The sequence below is a fragment of the Hypanus sabinus genome, chromosome 29, assembly GCF_030144855.1.
Source record: "Hypanus sabinus isolate sHypSab1 chromosome 29, sHypSab1.hap1, whole genome shotgun sequence".
NCBI lineage: Eukaryota > Metazoa > Chordata > Chondrichthyes > Myliobatiformes > Dasyatidae > Hypanus > Hypanus sabinus.
The window spans coordinates 17491165-17510152 of NC_082734.1; the positions used below are offsets into that span (position 1 = coordinate 17491165).

Here is an 18988-nt window from a genome sequence, read left to right on the forward strand (position 1 = left end):
ACACCCCCCCCCCCCGCCTCTCCCCCCCCCTTCTGACTCACCATTCCCAAATTAATTAGTGAATATCCAGCCACGCAGTACGGCATCTGCCATTTACTGACCCATTTACTCAAGGCGACGGAAAACTTAACTGTTTCTGAGGTTAGCACATGGGTGCTCAACAGTTGCTCTCCTCTGTCCACTCAGGCGCAAGCTCGTTTTAAATCAATAGTCGGCAAGTTAAAAATGCTGGGCAGGATTATTACACCAAGCAAAATACAGCAGATGCTGGAAATCTGAAGTATAGACCGAAAACGCTGAAAACACTTAGCACGTCGGGCAGCGTCCGTGGAGGGAGACACACACAGAGCTGATTTCCATCAGCTAACCGTAAAGGTGGCCTCACTTACGTAGCATGGACACACACCGTTAACTGCGGAAATCCAAAGTGGTTGTAGTTTGTTTCTGACCCCTCCAGACAGCACGCAGTTTAGAAGCCTCCTCCAGTGTAATCTAGTCAGCACTTTAGCCCATGGTGAACGCAATGTAGCTTTAAGGGCACAGATGTCAAACGTGCGTTGGAATTTGGTGAAGGAGACAGAGATGATCTTTATAGAGGTGTGATGTATAAAATCATTATGGGCATTATTTATCAGTGGTAGGGTGTGGACTTGTGTTGAGTATGATGTTGGTCTAAGGCAGGGGTTCCCAAACTGGGGTCCACACACCCCTTGGTTAATGGTTAGGGTTCATGACGTAAAAAAGGTTGGGAATCACTGGTCTCTTAATGGGGAGTGGCTTGTGCATAACTTTGTTTAACATGGGGAAGCTGGTAGACAGCCACCTTGCAGTCCCTGGCAGCTCGGGGGTCAGGGTTCCGTGGCATGGAATACAAGGTGACTGGGGACCCATCACCTCCTGCCAGCTCCACCACCGAGGTCTTGGTTGGATCACTCCTTGTCTGGAATCCCCTCTTGACCTCACCTCCGTGGGTGATCCGACCAGGATCGAAGCTCTCGAGATCTCAGGAGCTCACAATCCTCAGAGGAGTAGGGGAGGTGTTGGCATAGAACGTAAGAAATGGGAGCACGGACAAGAGAAGATCTGAAGATGCTGGAAATCCGAGCAAAGCACATAGAATGCTGGAGGAACTCAGCCGGCCAGGCAGCATCTATGGAAAAAGGTCCTGCCGAAGGGTTTCAGTCCGAAATGTGGACTGTACTTTTTTTCCAAAGATGCTGCCTGGCCTGCTGAGTTCCTCCAGCATTTTGTGTGTGTTGTTAAATAGGAGCAGGAGGAGGCCACCTGGATTTATTGAGTATGCCCACAAGAAAATGAATATATGGTGACTATTGCTGTGAACAAGTGGAACAGAGTGGTAAAGGATGTGAGTAAACATGAAGTATTACCTTCGCTCGTCTTCCACAGATGCAGCCTGACCAAGATGGGTGAATTGGTTTAATATTGTCACATATACCAACTAACAGTGAAAAAACTTGTCTTGCACACCATTTAGACAGAGCGGCACAGTGCAGTGAGGTACTACAAGGTAGAATAATAACAGGTATGCCCCTGTCCAGTCAGAACGATGAGAACAGTTATGGAGAAAGTGCAGTGCAGGTAGACATTAAGGTGCAAGGTCGTGACAAGGCAGAGAGTGAGTTCCATCTTATTGCAGTAGGAGACTGTTCAATAGTCTTTTTACAGTGGGATAAGGAGTTAGACTTGACCTTGGACTCTCAGAATTCTGTATCTTCTGCCAGACGGTGGGAGAATATCTGGGGTGGGTGGGGTTTTTGATATTGTTGGATGCTTTACTGAGCTGGTCAGGTTTAGACCAAGTCCAGGGTGGTTTCCACGATGTGTTGAGCTGTACCCACAATTCCCTGCGGTTTCTTGTAGTCGAGGGCACAGCAGCTGCCGTACCGAGCTGTGATCCATCTGGACGCGATGCTTTCTGTGGTGCATCTATTCAAAAACGATGAGGGTCAAAGAGGACATGTCGGATTCCTTTAGCTTCCTGAGGAAGTACATCAGGGCTTCCCAACCTGGGGTCCACGGACCTCTCTCGGTTAATGGTAAGGGTCCATGGTGTATAAATGGTTGGGAACCCCTGGGGTAGAAGCACTGCTGAGCTTTCTTAACTGTGACGTCTACAAGATTGGTCCAGGACAGGCTACTGCTGATGTTCACGTCCTAGGAACTTAAAACTCTCAATCCTCTCGACGTCAGCACTGTTGATGGAGACAGGAGCAGGTGCACAGCACCCCTGCCCTCCCTTCCTGAGGTCAATGACTATCTCTTTTGTGTTGCTGACATTGAGGAAAAGATGGTTGTCATGACACCATATCAGTAGGCTCTCTATCTCCTCCCTGAATTCCGACTCACCATTACTTAAGATATGGCCCATTGATAGTCATTTGAGATACATGTGGGTTTTTGAGATCCAGGCCATTGATGGTGATTTGAGATGTATGTGTTTACATGAGGTATGGCCCATTTATGGTGATTTGAGGCATATGTGGTTATTTGAGATATATTGAGTTTTTATTTTATAAAAGACAGGGTTAATTCAATCATGCTAACAACTCAGTAAGTGTTAGCAAAAGGTGTTAGTCTTTTCTTCTCCTTCTTGGTGGAACAGATGAGAACCTGTTTTTTTTTTGCGGTTCCCACAATGTGTGAGAACTTCACAAATTCTTCATGCTCGGGAGTCCACTGGTATAGGAAGCACCTTCTGATCAAGGTCAGGATTTCTGAGCTCGGGCGAGGGATCTGATCGCTGCAGAACTTAGTGGAAGCTGAGAGTCTTTCGGGGCTGAATATTCCGAGGGATGGCCACCCCACACCCTTGGTGGGCTGGGGTTAATAAGTGGTGATCGCCTGAAAGGGTAGGAAGAGGAAGTGGTGGGAGTGAAAACATCCTGGGGAAGTGGGGGGAGGGGTATTGTAAATGTGTGTGGGGGGGTATTGGGTACATGGGCAGGAGGAGGACTGGTGGTAACTGAGAACATTAGACATGCACTGGGCATAGGAGACTGCTCAGTCAGGGGTAAAAGGGTGTTGCAGTGACACCTCGCTGGCCAGGTTGTTGCCCTGGTTGTGGGATAAGGGGCAGAGAGGATGCCGGATGGTCTGGAGGGGAAGGAGAGTGGGTCCAAGGGTTAAGAATACTACAGTTGAAGCTTCTGGGGCTGGCCGGAAGGTAAAAGTTAGGATCTCAAAATGCATCAAGCTCTGCAATGCTCCTGCTGCCACCAACCAGCCACAGCAGAAGGAAGAAGGGCAGGCAGATTAATGTATGGCTAAAGAAACGTCTACGAGGCCACACTCAGGGTAGAGGAGCCACCCCTCATATTTCATCTGGGTAGCCTCCAACCTGATGGCACGAACATCCATTTCTCTAACTTGTGGTAGTTTCTCCCCCACCTCTCTCTCTCTTTCTCCATTTTCCATTCTGGTTCCCTTCTCACCTTTTCTCTTCCCCTCTTCTGCCCTATCACCTCTCAGCATCTTAATTCATCCCCCCCCCCCACCCACCCATCTTCGCCTCACCTGGGCTCACCTATCACCTGCCAGCTTCCCCCCCTCCCACCTTATTCTGGCATCTTCCCCCTTTCCTTCCCGGTTCTGATGAAGAGTTTCAGACTAAAACATTGACTGTTTATTCACCTCCGCGGATGCTGCCTGACCTGCCGAGCATTTTGTGTGTGTTGCTCAAGGTTTCCAGCATCTCTGCCCGGGTTCAAAGTGGAAGGAAAAGCTTCAGCACAGGAGGTTGTGCTGATGCTGGAAATCCAGCACAACGCAGCAGGCCAGGCATCACCTATAAGCAGTCAAAGTTTCGGGCCGAGACCCTTCAGCTTTTTTTAATAATTCCTATAGTTGATATAGCTGGCCGGTGGCGTAGTAGCATCCACACCAGACTTCGAGGCAGGTGGTCCCGGGTTCGAATCTGACCGTCCCCCTGCACACCTGCCATCCGTGCTGAGTTGAGCTAGCAACTCAGCCTCGTAAAAACCAGACAAAATGCTGCAGAAATGCCAAGTCCTGCTGCTCGATGTGCCTGAAGGCGTGGGAAGGAGTTAATAAAAAAGTAGTTGATCTGACGATTGGAACTTTCACAGGGAATTGGATAGATCTTCAAGGGAATAATTGACAGAACTCTGTGGAAAGATGAGATTGCTCTACCACAAGGGTTCCCAAGCTGGGGTACATAAACCCTTCAGTTAATAAAAATGGTTGGGTACGCCTGCCTACTGGAATACTGTGAAGTTTCAGTGGACTGAATGGCCGCTGTCAGTGTTGCAACTGTTCCAGTGCCCTAACACAGAGTTCAGTCTTTACAAACCATTTTCATCACTAAAACCCTAAAATGGTGTTAATGAGCTTTTAATGAGATGCAAGTTTTGTCTGTATTTGCATTGCCAATCTTTCTAATAAGTACTTCATAATGCAATCAATTTTAATGCAAAGTGAAATGTGAGTTCCCCTTCTTTCCTAAGCCTCCCTGCATGTTCCAGTCATCGTTTCATGTTGTTACGAATTTTTGTTAAAAAAAACTATGCATCTTATTTCTGAGTTTACCACTGTTGAGATTTTTTTTTATTTTTGGCTGCTGGGTGGTAGAACACAGAACAGGAACAAGCCCTTTAGCCCTCGGTTTTGGGCCAAGTTAAGCTAATGATGCCTAATTAGACTAATCTCTCCTGCATATTTATGTACCCCTTAAACATTTCAATTCTATCTGCCTGCCCCCCCCCCCCCACTACCACTGGAGAATAGGCATCCACCATTCCACAGAAAACATCCTCTCCACATCCACTCTATCTAGGCCTTTCAATAGTCAAAAAGTTTAAAAGAGACCCCCCCTCATTCTTCTAAATTCCATACCCAGAGTCATCAAATGCTCCTCATACTTCAAACCTTTCATTCCCAGAATCATTCCTGTGAACCTGCTCTTGTCCTTCTCCAGTGCCAGCGCATCCTTCCTCTGGTACAAGTCCCAAAGATGCTCACGGTTCTCCGAATGCAGTATGACCAATACCTTATAGAGCTTCAGGATCACATCCTTATATCCTAGCCGTCTCTAAATGAAAGTTAACACTGCATTTGCTTTCCTCACCACCGACTCAACCTGCAAACTAACCTCCAGGGAATCCTGCACCGATTTCTGAATTTTCTCCCCATTTAGAAAATAGCCTATGCCTTTATTCCTCTATCAAAGTGCATGATTGTGCACTTCCCTATGCTATATTCTATCTTAGACTCTTTGCATACAGCTCAGTTCCCAGTTAGGACTACTTCAGCTGAAACCCACAGTTACAGTCATGGGTAAGCAACGTAGTCCCATTTTCTCTTCTTTTTTTGCTCTCCTTTTGCGCTACTTACTTAATTTTTTAAAATATATATTTCTTATTGTAATTTTTACATATATAGATAGGCAAACGTTAGTCTCGATAGACTATGGATTTGCACCTTGGAAAGTTTCCAGGGCGCAGGCCTGGGCAGGGTTGTATGGGAGACCGGCAGTTGCCCAGGCTGCAAGTCTCCCCTCTCCACACCACCGATGTTGTCCAAGGGAAGGGCACTAGGACCCAAGCAGCTTGGCACCCGTGTCATCGCAGAGCAATGTGTGGTTAAGTGCCTTGCTCAAGGACACAACATGCTGCCTCAGCTGAGGATCGAACCAGTGACCTTCAGTTCACTACGAGGCCTTATCTGCTAGGCCACGTGCCAAAATTTATTTTAATTTATAGTTTTTAAAAATGACTACAGTACTGTGCAAAAGCCTTAAGCACATACATTAGCTAAGGTGCCTAGGACTTTTGCACTGTACAGTATACATCATTGTCGAGCGGAGAGCAAGCTTTTAAATCTGGCGGGAGCAAACGATGTTGGGAATGGCGAGGGTGAAATGCCGCTGGAGAGGTGTAGGACTGGTGCTAGTAAAGGAGTTCCCCGGGCGGTGGGGGGAGTTTGTTGCTGAGTAGCACGGGGGTGGGGGGGGGGGATGCAGACACACCCAGCACTGAGACACCAGGCAAGGTCATTTGATTCCAAACAATTGGTTTATTGATCATTACAGGATGCCTCTCTGATGCTTCCTGATCCCTCCCCTCTCCCTTCCCCCTTTCCCAATCATGATTCCCCTCTCCCTGCCCCCCTTCCCACTCTGTCCACAACAGAGACCCAGATCAGAATCAGGTTTATCATCACTCACATACGTCATGAAATTTGTTTTTGTTTTTTTGCAGCAGCACAGTGCAATACATAAAATTACTGCAGTACTGTGCAAAATTTGTAGTTACCGCAGCTATGTATACAGTATGTGCCTGAGACTTTTGCACAGTACTATATGTATTGCAATGTACTGCTGCTGCAAAATGAAGAAAATCAGGACAAATGCCAGCGATATTCAACCTGATTCTGATGCACCACTTCTTTGCTCATTCTCCTAATCTCTCTAAGCCTTTCTGCAGATTCCCTCCTTCCTCAACACTTCCAGCCCCATTTCCTCCCTTTGTACCGTCTGCAAAATCCACCCTCTCCAATGCCTTGACAGCCTTCCCCTGACAGGGTCTTCAGAATTAACTGCGGCCTAATCAGAGTTCTGCAACGTAACTTCCCGCCTCGTGAATTTGACCAATACAAACAACCATGTCATATGCCTTCTGTTCCCCCTGCCAAGCTGGGCAGCCCCCTGGATTTGGACCCCATCTCTGCATTAGGGGTCTGCCGTTCACTGTGCACCTTTCCCTTAGTCCTGCAGGCTGGGCACAAGCCACGGGTGGAATTGACATCTGATACTCAATGGTGTCTATAGAAGGAGGAAATTCACACCGCAGAGACCGTGAGTTTTTGAGATAAAAGAGGAGAGAATTCATAATTGGGCATTGGCAGCGAAAAGCAACGCTGCTGATGGGAGAGCAAATCAAAATGAAGCAGACTGGGTGGACTGCTCGATTCTTACAGAGCTCTGGATCTGGAACAGGTTAGAGAGAAAGGAATGCAAGTTGTCCGTGTCAAATTTGGACATAAGGAATGAGAATTCTTAAACTGATACTGGACTGGGTGCACGCACAGGCTTATAGTCACAGGAATGATGCTATATAGAGTACAGAACAGTGCAGGCCATGATGACTGATGCTGAGATACATTTTGGGAAGTGCTGGGATGAATCAACAGTGACCTGCAGTAATCGGGTGTCTCCGGGTCCTTCAACATCAGACACTCTCGTCCAGGCGACCCAGCCAGGGTTGACCAGGCCCTGGCTTGTATTCCAGAAGCATTGGTCCACAGGGTCACACCTCTTGACCCACAGCCATTTGGAGACTCGCTCAACAGCCTCTGTGATGGTCCTGGTGGCTCTTTTCTTTGCAGATCCATAATGCCAAGGAGAGAGTGGGTTCAGCACAGCGAGCAGCCAGCAAAACCTTTACATCCCACCTCCATAGGCTCACATCGTGCCCTCCACCCCTGTCTCTGGCACTGCTCTACTAGCTCCTGGTGGTTGGCCTTCTTACGCTCCAATAACCTTCTCAATCTGGTCTTCCCAAGGAACGTCAGTTCTGCCACGATCACCTGCCTTGAGGAAAAGTAACTCTGAGGCAAGCCGAGCATATGGGCAGACACTCACAGTTAGATGTGCAAGACGTAACTTCAGTTTGATCACCAAATTTCACAAGTGGGCTGAGGCAGCATTGGTGATGGCTGTGGTGTAAGGTTGACTGCAGACAGTGATGAAGCCTATGTGGTGGAGAATGGGGACTCCATTTAGGGTGCCTGCAAGAAAATAGCATGCTACCTAGCCCCTCAAGCCTCTTCCCCCTCCCTCCTCCCAGTCAATATGATCACAGTACGAGCATCACCCCCTTCTGGGCAGTGTGCATTTTCCTTCATCGCTTTCCCTGCTCCCGCTTTCAGAGTCCTGGCTTAGCTTAAAGTTCACTATTGTGTACGTAGCCTCTGTTTTGGAAATGTCGCACTTCAACTATTACACTCTTAAATGTCACAGAAGTGTCAATGGCATTTTGAAAATGGATCTGAATCTCAGAGATTGCACTTAACCCGACCCCTACCATCTCCAACATAAACTCCAGTGACACTCTGATCTGAGAATGAATTTCAACCTGCTCACTGTACTTATACATGGATGAGTGAAGACTGGGGGACACCAGGGAGCAACCATGTTAAAGACGTTGCACTCCCTTGTCTCACCTGTATTGTTTCAATTGTAGATACTCTAGGTTAAAGAACCAAGAACAGCTGTTTATTAATTCAGACACATAGATAAGTAGATACTTTATTGGATCCAAAGGAAATTACAGTGTCACAGTAGCATTATAAGAGCACAGGTATATGAATATTAGAAGAGAAGAAAGAATTTTTAAAAAAGTTACCTTAAACATAAGTTGCACAAGATTCACAAGTCAAAGATTACAAGATTTCCAAGTTCACTCTGATAAAATGATAGTGCAAGAATGACTGTGATATTGTACAGGAATGGGTGCACATTCATACCGCCCAGATAAGAAGTGCTGGTAGTGTTGTACAGGGTGTCTGCGATAGCACGGTGTGGTAAACAGAGCTTGAACAGAGCTCTGGTAAACGGAGGTTAGAAACAGTCTTGCGGTGGGGGGGGGGGGGGATCATCACTTCCTGGACGATCGGTTGACTTATCATGGAGCCTAATGGCTGAGGGTAAGAATTACCTCATATACAGTACTGTGCAAATGTCTTAGGGACACACACACACACACACACACACACACACAGAGATAGTGCCTAAGACTTTTGCACAATACTGTGATATTTTATGTATTGCACTGTACTGCTGCCACAGGGGAAAGAAAAACAAATTTCATGGCATATCTGAGTGATGATAAACCTGATTCTGATATGGGTCTCCATTGTGGACTGAGAGTGTAAGGGAACGGAGAGGGGAATCACGGTTGGGGAAAGGAGAAGGGAGAGGGGAGGGTGTAGGAAGCACCAGAGAGACTTTCTGTAATGATCAATAAACCAGTTGTTTGGAACTCAATGACCTTGCCTGATGTCTCAGGACTGGGTGTGTCTGCACCTGTGCCACCCCCCATCCCTGGCATTCCTTCTCTGCCACCTGACCCACACCCCTCCCATAGTGCTCCACCCTTGCTGTCCCCAGCATCCTTTGCTCCTGCGAGTTTTGCAAACTTGCTGTCTACTCCATATTGACAAATACAGTACTGTGCAAAAGTCTTAAGGACCCTGGCTATACATACATGTGCCTAAAACCTTTGCATCATAGTGTACATCTCAGTCAAGAGATACTGAGCATCAGGTTTAAAGATGCCCAGTTCCTTTTCCACGCTGGTGGACCTGGCCAAGCTTCATCTTTGGACAGCCATTCTCTTTAAACACTACAGGAACTCAGTGTTATGTTTGTTATTAATCAAAGACAAACTTAGCATGGGTTTTAATATGGACACGTACTTATTAACAATAATGGCTCTAGCTCCACACAATTGCATACAAGCAGCTCATGGCTTCAGCTCAACACAAGCGTGTGCAACGTGCTCACCAGCATCACTTCCAGTTCCAGGTAAACTACCTGCATTGCACAGTGGGAACTGCAGTTCTTTATTATATACACACCCCCCTTTTAAAGAAAACAAACAAAATATTATGTCCTCATAAACTTGCAGGAAACAGTAATACTTTCCAACAAAGATATTTACATTAACTTCAATTGCAATGGGTAAATACAGTCCCTTATTCACTCATCAACTCTCAATCAGTCTCTGAGGTTGTTTGATAATCAATTTTGGCCTGCTATTTGCTTCCATAGGTGTATTGCTTTCCTTTGCTGTGTTAATATTATTGTCTTTTTGAGAATTCTAATCAGCATGTTAATTTATTTTATGTCCTTCTGCCAAGATCTTATCTGTTCATCTCTGTTCTTGCCTTGCAACCATAATTTGCTCCATGTGCCTCGTAATGGAGCCCTGGACTAAACCGTGTGATCAGTGAATCTTTACGAACATTCCAACTGAGCCCCTCTCAATCTGCAGAACTCCTTCTGTTGGCTGTGTATCATAGATGGCAACTCCGATAACAAATCATAGTTATAGATAACAAGTCAGGCAGCATTTATGGTAATGAATAAACAGTCAACATTTCAGTGCGAGATCCTTCTTCAGGCCCTTATGAAGGATTTTGACCTGAAATGTCAACTATTTATTCCCCTCCGTAGATGCTTCCTCACTTGCTGAGTTCCTCTAACATTTTGTGTGTGTTGTTCAAAATTTCCAGCTTCTGGAGAATCTCTTGTATTTATGATTAGTCTATCTTTTAGCTTGCATTGAGTGACTTTGGCTTGTGTTGCTATAACTCAGGATGAGTATATCATAAAGAACATAAAAATAGGGGCAGGAGTCGGCCATCTGGCCCGTCGAGCCTGCTCCACTATTCAATAAGATCATGGCTGATCTGGCCATGGACTCATCTCCACCTACCTGCCTTTTCCCCATAACCCTTAATTCCCCTACTATGCAAAAATCTATCCAGCCTTGTCTTAAATATATTTACTGAGTAGCCTCCACTGCTTCATTGGGCAGAGAATTCCACAGAGTCACCACCCTCTGGGAAAAGCAGTTCCTCCTCATCTCCATCCTAAATCTACTCCCCTGAATCTTAAGGCTATGTACCCTAGTGCTAGTATCACCTACCAGTGGAAAGAACTTTCCTGCTTCTCTCTCATCTATCCTTTGCATAATTTTATATGTTTCTATAAGATCTCCTCTCATTTTTCTGTATTCCAGCAGAGAGTACAGTCCTAGACGATCAATCTCTCCTCACAGTCCAACCTCCTCATCTCTGAAATCAACCTGGTGAACCTCCTCTGCACCACCGCCATAGTCAGTATATCGTTCCTCAAATAAGGAGACCAGAACTGCACGCGGTACTCCAGGTGCAGCCTCACCAGTACCCTGTATAGTTGCAGCATAACCTCTGCTCTTAAATTCAATCCCTCTAGCAATGAAGGCCAACGTTCCATTTGCCTTCTTGATAGCCTGCTGCACCTGCAAACCAACCTTTTGTAATTCATGGACAAGCACTCCCAAGTCCTTCTGCACAGCAGCATGCTGCAATCTTTTACCATTTAAATAATAATCTGATCTTCCATTTTTCCTTCCAAATTGTATGATCTCACATTTACCAACATTATGCTGCCAGACCCTTGCCCACTCACTTAACCTATTTATATCTCTCTGCAGACTCTCTGCAACTTCTGCACAATTTCCTCTGGATTTGAGCGGGCCAGCAGTCTCTCCTCCACTCTGGGGCAATGACAGTGCTTTTGGGAGATGGTGGACTGGCTGTTATCTCAACCTCCTCCACCTCCTACAGCTCTACCAGCTGTAGCGTGTCTATCATGGACAGAGAAGTAGTGTAGACAATAGACAATAGGTGCAGAAGTAGACCATTCGGCCCCTCGAGTCTGCACCGCCATTCTGAGATCATGGCTGATCATTCACTATCAATACCCAGACCCTGCCTTGTCCCCATATCCCTTGATTCCCCTATCCATCAGATATCTATCTAGCTTTGTGTAAGGCTATTACGGTGCCAGCATCGCAGAGCAGAGTTCAATTCCCGCCCCTGTTTTTCAGGAGTCTGTACATTCTTCCCAGGACCGCTTAGGTCTTCTCCAGGTACTCCACGTTCCAAGGCTAGCGACTTGCGGGCATGCTAGATCGAGGCATGGCAACATTTGCGGGCTGCCCAGCACATGACACATTTCACTGTATGTTTCAATCAACGTACACGCGACCAATAAGGCTAAACTTTTAAAGCTAGTCTTTAATCTTTAAAGGCCCTGTTGGCTAGGAGAACCGAGTCTGTGTCCACTCATGGTGAGAGAACACTGAGCTTCTGGGCTCCAGCTGCTCATTGTCAGCGTCCAGAGCCACCTACAGCGCCCCCTGCTGTAGTCACTGGGAGCATTGCGCGGGGGTACGAGGATAGGCAAAGCCTTACAGTAGACTGACACTAGTAAACTTCACTGTTGATTAATCTTTTCTTCTTGGCCGTGACAGTGGTTTTGGAAATCATTTTGGGCTAAGGACAGAACTTATAAAAATGCTATGGGATGGAGTTGCTTTGGACAAAGGCAGGTCAAAGGTTCATGGACGAGTGGTGAAATAGGTTTTGCAGAGGACGCCGGGGGGCCTGCAGGAAGTCTTTAGCCAGAGTTCATCGGAACACATTAATTTCTGACCATGAGGTCAGGCGACGACTGTTGACGTGAGCTGCTTTCAGCAGGACCCCTATCAGAATGCCAGGCAAAATAAAATGGAGTCCTGGTACTTCCTCAGATCAGAGCCTCAGCCACTGCCTATTGACATTACATTCTGTGACACGGTTCCCCTCCGACAACTGCTGAGTCGCATACTGTCAGTGAACTATTACAGCCCAGGAAGAGGCCATTCAGCCCATCAAGTCTTTGCCAGCACCAAGTCGAGCACTCTCAGCTGGCCCACTTTCCTATTCCCCTGAAAATTATTTTCTCTCAAGTTCCTTTTGAAGACACCAATTCAGTTTCCATTATCCCATCATCTGCAAATTCTGGATCTCATTTTCTGCATTCAGTAAAAAAAGAACCTCTCCGTGTTAGTTTTACAAAACCTTAAATCAAGGCGCCCCGTCCTTGAACCATTCGTACTGGAAACATCTGGGTTCTTTCCATAAGCCAACAATGATATTCATCTCTGCTGTATCTTACCTTTGTTACTCAACCCCAGCTTCTCTTTGTAGCCAAGGTCCCTCATCCCTGAAAAGTTTGCTACAGTGGTGTCATAGCAAGGCTTGTCAACATGAATGGTAGATTTGGACCCACCGGTTGATGATGCGTTCTAGTTTTGGTCGCTCTTTGTTCTTACTAATTTTGGGTGATTTTTGAATCGGGCCAGGCTGCAGATGGGGACCTCTGTACTGAAATATGCCTTTTGATTTTGTGTTTTGTGATCTGCGTTTTTGTTCTTTTTTTTGCTGCCCTTTGCACTATATTTTTGTGTGTTATGGGGAGGGGGTTTTGACGTTTGATGTGTTTCTTCGAACGGTCCGCTTCCAATGTTCTTCTTTGTTTTGTGACTGTGGGAAGACAAATCTCAGGGCTGTACACTGCATGCATACTTTGATAACAAATTTACTTTGAATCTGGAACCTTGGCAACCTTCCTAAAATGCAATAGATAAAAGTGGACACTAGGCTCCAGTTGGTGGTGTAACCATTGTTGTTTGCAGGATTGAAGTAACTCCTCTGCTCCTAGTTATCAATCTCAGGGTCTCATTCGATTAACTAAGCACTTCCTCAACATGCTCTGCTGTCTCAACGATCTAAACCCATGTGTATCCAGGTCCACCTGTTCCTGCACCCTGGGTGGAATTTCTGCCATTTAGCCGAGATCGTCTCTCTTTGTTTTGTTTGCCAAAGTTCAAAGTAAATTTTATTATCGTACATACATGTCACCACATACAACCCTGAGATTCTTTTTCCTGCGGGCATACTCAGCAAGCCTATAGAATAGTAACTGTAAACAGGATCAGTGAAAGATCAACCAGAGTGCAGAAGACAACAAACTGCACAAATGCAAATATAAATAAATAGCAATAAATAACGAGAGCATGAAATAACAAGATAAAGTCCTTAAAGTGAGATCATTGGTTGTGGGAACGTCTCAATAGATGAGTGTAGTTATTCTCTTCTGTTCAAGATGGTGGAGGGGCAGTAAACATTCTTGAACCTGGTGGTGTGAGTCCTGAGGTATTTGTACCTTCTACCCGATGGCAGCAGTGAGAAAAGAGCATGGCCTGGGTGGAGAGAATCTTTGATGGTGGATGCTGCTTTCCTACAACAGAGTTTCGTGTAGATGTACTCAATGGTTGACCTCTTTTACACTTTGCTTTATTAAATTTCCTCTGCCTTCCAGCTTCCCATTCAGCCAGCCTCAATTCCTCTCTAACCTCTTACCATCTTTACCGCAGTTCCAAGTGTTGGACGTGCCACAAGTTTAGAAACTTTGCCTTCTACATCCACGTACTAGGCACGGAAGCATAGACCCCAACAGAACGCAACTGTCTAGTGGTCACCAGATTGAAAAACGCTAATTACCTCCACTCTCTGCCCTGTCCAGGTTTTTGCTCACTCTAATTCCATGGACTTTAGTTTTGCTGATCAGATTTCTGTGTTGTATATATAGCTAGGGTGCCTAGGACTTTTGCACAGTTCTATATTTGTCATTGTCGAGCGGAGAGCGAGTTTGTAAATCTGGCGGGAGCAAAGGATATTGGGAATGGTGAGGGTGGAGTGCTGTGGGAGGGGTGTGGGACCGGTGGCAGAGAAGGAGTGCCAGGGGCAAGGAATGATGCAGGTGCAGACACACCCTGAGACACCAGACAAGGTCATTTGATTCCAAACTGGCTTATTGATTGTTACAGAATGTCTCTCTGATGCTTCCTGCCCGTTCCCTTTTCCCAACCATGATTCCCCTCTCCCTGCCCCCTTCCCACTCTCAGTCCACAACAGAGACCCAAATCAGAATCAGGTTTATCATCACTCACGTGACATGAAATTTGCTTTTTTGCAGCAGTAGAACAGTGCAATACATAAAATTACTACAGTACTGTGCCAAAGTCTTAGGTACCCTAGCTATCTATATCTGCCTAAAGCCTTTGCACGGTATGGTACCCGTAACGTCCTTGTTCCTTTCATTAACTTATTGTGTTACCTCATCACAAAATTCTAGCAATGTGTCTTAAACAAGTCTATGTGGCCTCTCTTATTAGTTTAAATTTTAGGTTAATTTGACAGCCTGGAACTTATGTGGCAGACTCCGTGAGGCCTTGCTATATGTCCACCCTATCACAGACTGCGCCCATCGCCCTTAGCAACACGGGCCACATCCCAGCGGAATCAGATGTTGAAGTGTTACCAGTCTTTCAGGTTCTACCTCCTCAATTTCCACTTCCACAATCTCTATTGGCCTCCTCTCCCACTCAGACTTCAGCAGTTGTGTTATTTCACTGAAGACAAGTGAGTGGAGAAGATGGTCAAAGAGAAGGAAAAGGTGTTGTGCGTTGGGCATGGGCGATGAATAACTGAGAATTAGACTGGTTGTGGTAAACTGGGGGGTGGTTTGCTGGAGAGAGAAGGGAGAATAAAGGGAAGGCTAAATGAATGCTCACTTCGTACTCCTCTGCCGCCTTTTGGCTCCAAGCACAAATCATCTTTATTCCCAATCTGTGCCGACCCGTTTACTATTGACGAGTCTTTTCTCGCAATCTTCTTTACTTTAACTATCAGTCCGTCTTTATTCTCTCTCTCAGAAACCTAGAGAACAGCAGGAGTAGGCCAGTCCGGCTTACAAGCCCAGGCTCCATTCCGCAAGGTCATGGCTGAATATCCATCTCAATAATTCCTGCTCCCTCCCCATAAATGTTGTGTCTAGAAATCCATCTCCATCTGTCTTAAATTACCTTCCTCCACAGATATCTGTAGTAGGCAGGGGGGAGTTATATAGATCCACCGTCCTTGTGGTAAACATATTTCACCCTACTTCAGTCCTGAATGTCTTACCCTGCTTCCAAAGAATTTCAGGATGTATATTGTATACATTTCTCTGACATTAAATGACCTACCTATTGTTTTGAATCTCAAGGGAAGATAAGATGACATACATGTCCTTTGAAGGTAAATTTAGTTTGAACTTTTAAACTACAACCCCTCATTCTAATCCCCCCCCCCAGCCAGGGAAAGCAGTCCATCTAGTCTTACCAGAATGATTTACCTTTCAGGAATCCTCTCCCATTCTTCTCAACTCTGGGGAACACAAGTCTACTTGTCATAATCTCTCCGTGTAAGATATTCCTCCCATTCCAGGGATCTTGATAGAGTAAAGTGTCTTCTTATTAAGAAAGGAAACACATAGCATAAAAGAAATGTAGAAAAGGTTCACCAGAATGAGTAACAGGGCATCTCTGGGCTACCTAATGAGTCTTTACTACATTTAGAATCAGAATCATATCATATTAATATCATGCATGGCATATGTTATGAAATTTGTTGTTTTCTGGCAATACATAGTACTAAAAAACTATAAATTACAATGATGTTATCTATATATATATATATATATATATCATCATCAATATGTGCCATGTCATATGACATCATCATTGTGTGCCATGTCATATGACCTGGGCAATCATAGTCTTTCAATGACCGTGATTGTTCTTGGCAAATTTTTCTACGGAAGTGGTTTGCCATTGCCTTCTTCTGGGCAGTGTCTTTACAAGATGGGTGACCCCAGCCGTTATCAATTCTCTTCAGAGACTGTCTGCCTGGTGTGAGTGGTTGCACAACCCGGACTTGTGATGTGCACCGGCTGCTCATATGACTGTTCACCACCTGCTCCCATGGCTTCTCGTGACCCTCATCGGGGAGGGGTTAAGCAGGTGTTACAACCTGCCCCTTAAATTTGAAAATAACTAGTGCAAACTGAGAGCCAGAAAAAGAAAATAAAACAAAGAATGAGGGAGTGTACATGGGGTTATTATCCATTCAGAAATCTGATGGCAGAGGAGAAGTTGTTTATCCTAAAATGTTGAGTGTGTGCCTTCAGACCCATGTACCTCCTCCCATACTCCAGCAAGTGGTCAGGCCATGACTTTTCCTAATCTATTGATGTTAGTCCTCCTCTAGTTTGAAGTTCGACTATTGATGTTTACCCATTAGCCTCCACAGTGAATCCAAACCATGTGTTGCAAATGGCCCTGGTTCTAGTTGTGTTCTTCCAAAGTTGATGAACTGCACTATTCCCCAGAACCATATCCAACAACCCTGAAGTAGGCTCTCCGTAACACATCTCAGATTGTCCTCCTCTTCCCTTTACTCTAGCATTTTTCCCAAACAATTATTGGAAAATCCCGGGGCAGTGAGCACTGTCACCTCACAAGACTTGTCAAGCTTAGCTCAGAGAGCAACGCAGCATGGATAAAGGCTCCTTGGACCAACTTGAAAGGAAAATAAAGGATTAGATTAGCTTTATTTGTCAAATCTACATTGAAACATACAGTGAAATGTGTTGTTTGTGTCAACAATTAAAGTGTTGGGGGCATCCTCGCAAGTATTGCTATACATCAGGCGCCAACGTAGCATGTTCACAATGATCGTTTCAAAGGTACATTTAATGTCAGAGAAATGTATACAATATACATCCTGAAATTCTTTTTCTTCACAAACATCCATGAAAACAGAGGAGCGCCCCAAAGAATGAATGACAGTTAAAACCCCCCAGTTTCCCCTCCCACGCACAAGCGGCAAAAAATCATCGGTGCCCTCCACCAAACCTTAAAACGTACAGCAAAGCATCACTAGAGACACAGACTTGCAAAACCCCAAAGACTACTCGATCGCCCGATAATTCAACATACCACAGACTCTCTCTCTCTCTCTCTCTCTCCTTACTAAGGGAAAAAGAGGTGTCCCCGGAGCCAACAGCAAACCCACTGCTCCCGATCTTCCTTGTTCTCCCGCAACGCATCAGTCAGCGGCACTGGCCTTGAATCCACCCGCCTGCAGCCCCACGAAAAATCCAGCGCCCTGAAGACGCGCTAGTCTTCTAGGCCGCGTCCTTGGCCCATTCCCACAAAGACCTGAAGTCAGAGTGTAACTCCAGGTCAGGGTCTTCAAAAGAACCCTGAAAAGGGGAAAAAAGAGATACCAAAGATAGAAACAGAAGATTTCCGAAGATGCGAGGAAAGGAGTCGCCGTTTGGCGCCATCATCACTCTGCTCCGCCTTCAGGCGTAATCCGTATGTCTTTGGAATGTGGGACTAGGCAGTCACTGGGAGGTGGACTGTACAATCTCCTCACGGACCGTAGCGGGAATCGAACCCTGATTGATGGCACCGCCGCACTATCAGGCTGCCCCAATTTGTCGAGGCTGAGCAAGGTGCCATTCCTGTGGCCTGTCGTGTGGCAGGAGCCAGGGGGAACCGGTGTGGGAGGTCTTCCTGGAGAGAGGATCACCAGCTGTACAGCCCTGGAGAACAGAGATCTGCTGAGCTTTCATCAGGCCAACTCTCCCAACCGAAGATGACTAGGAATAATGTGGAGACCATCTCCAGCCTTCCCTGGGGGTGGGGAGTGGTGTGGGAAGCATGGGAAGCCCAAGAGGGTGTGATCTCCTCTCTGGAAGCCATATGCTCTCCTCTGCAGAGGGTTTTGCAATACTCCCTTAACACAGTGCAGACTGGTTCAGGGTGTCAGCTGCCACAGCAGGATGATGTCCCAGTCCCAACCTCATTCAGCTGGAGATCTGATATCTGCCACAGGGGCACCACCAGAAGGTCCTCAGCAGCAGCAGAAAGCTACAAAGTACCGATGCTCATCACAGGAATGAATCATAACTTCATTGAAGTAGATTCTGACCATGAGCAGTGTGGGAAAATGTTGCCATTATTAAAATATTGCAGTGCTAGAAATTATTTGTCTCTAAAATTAAGACCATCTGTACCTCCATCTCTGCCAATTCCTTTCCTTCCCATAGTCGACAAAGCAAAATTCCAGCCAAGGTGAAATTTGCCGTTCTCTCTCCCTGAACTCGGCGATTTCTCTGGTTTTGAACCTTGCTGCTCTCGGGTCCCGCGAGACTTATCAAAGACGTCTGAGGTCAATGGCAGCTGAGGAGTCTAGGGACAGGGCCTCGCAGGTCAGTAAGCTCACTCTGAGAACGTGGCCCCAGGGAGCGTCATTGCGTTGCTCGAAGTTGCATTGCACACACTGAGGTCCTGAGACCTGGCCTCTCAAAGCAAGAGCATGCTGAATGCAAAAGCAAGATTTGGGGACAGGCCACAGTCGATCTACAGCTGCAGATCTGCCTAATGATTTCTTTAGAGTGCTGAAACTTACAGAATGGGATAACTATGGGTCAGAGAAAAACTTCAAGGATCAAAGGTTAATTTTA

At 46.0% G+C, this 18988-nt stretch overlaps 1 protein-coding gene across 2 annotated transcripts in view; it reads left to right on the top strand.

Annotated features, from left to right (window-relative positions):
• The window catches only part of LOC132383072 (GTP-binding protein Rhes-like), a 46963-nt gene that overhangs the window by 1262 nt on the left and 26713 nt on the right, over positions 1–18988 (top strand). The gene's annotated exons all lie outside the window — the stretch shown is intronic.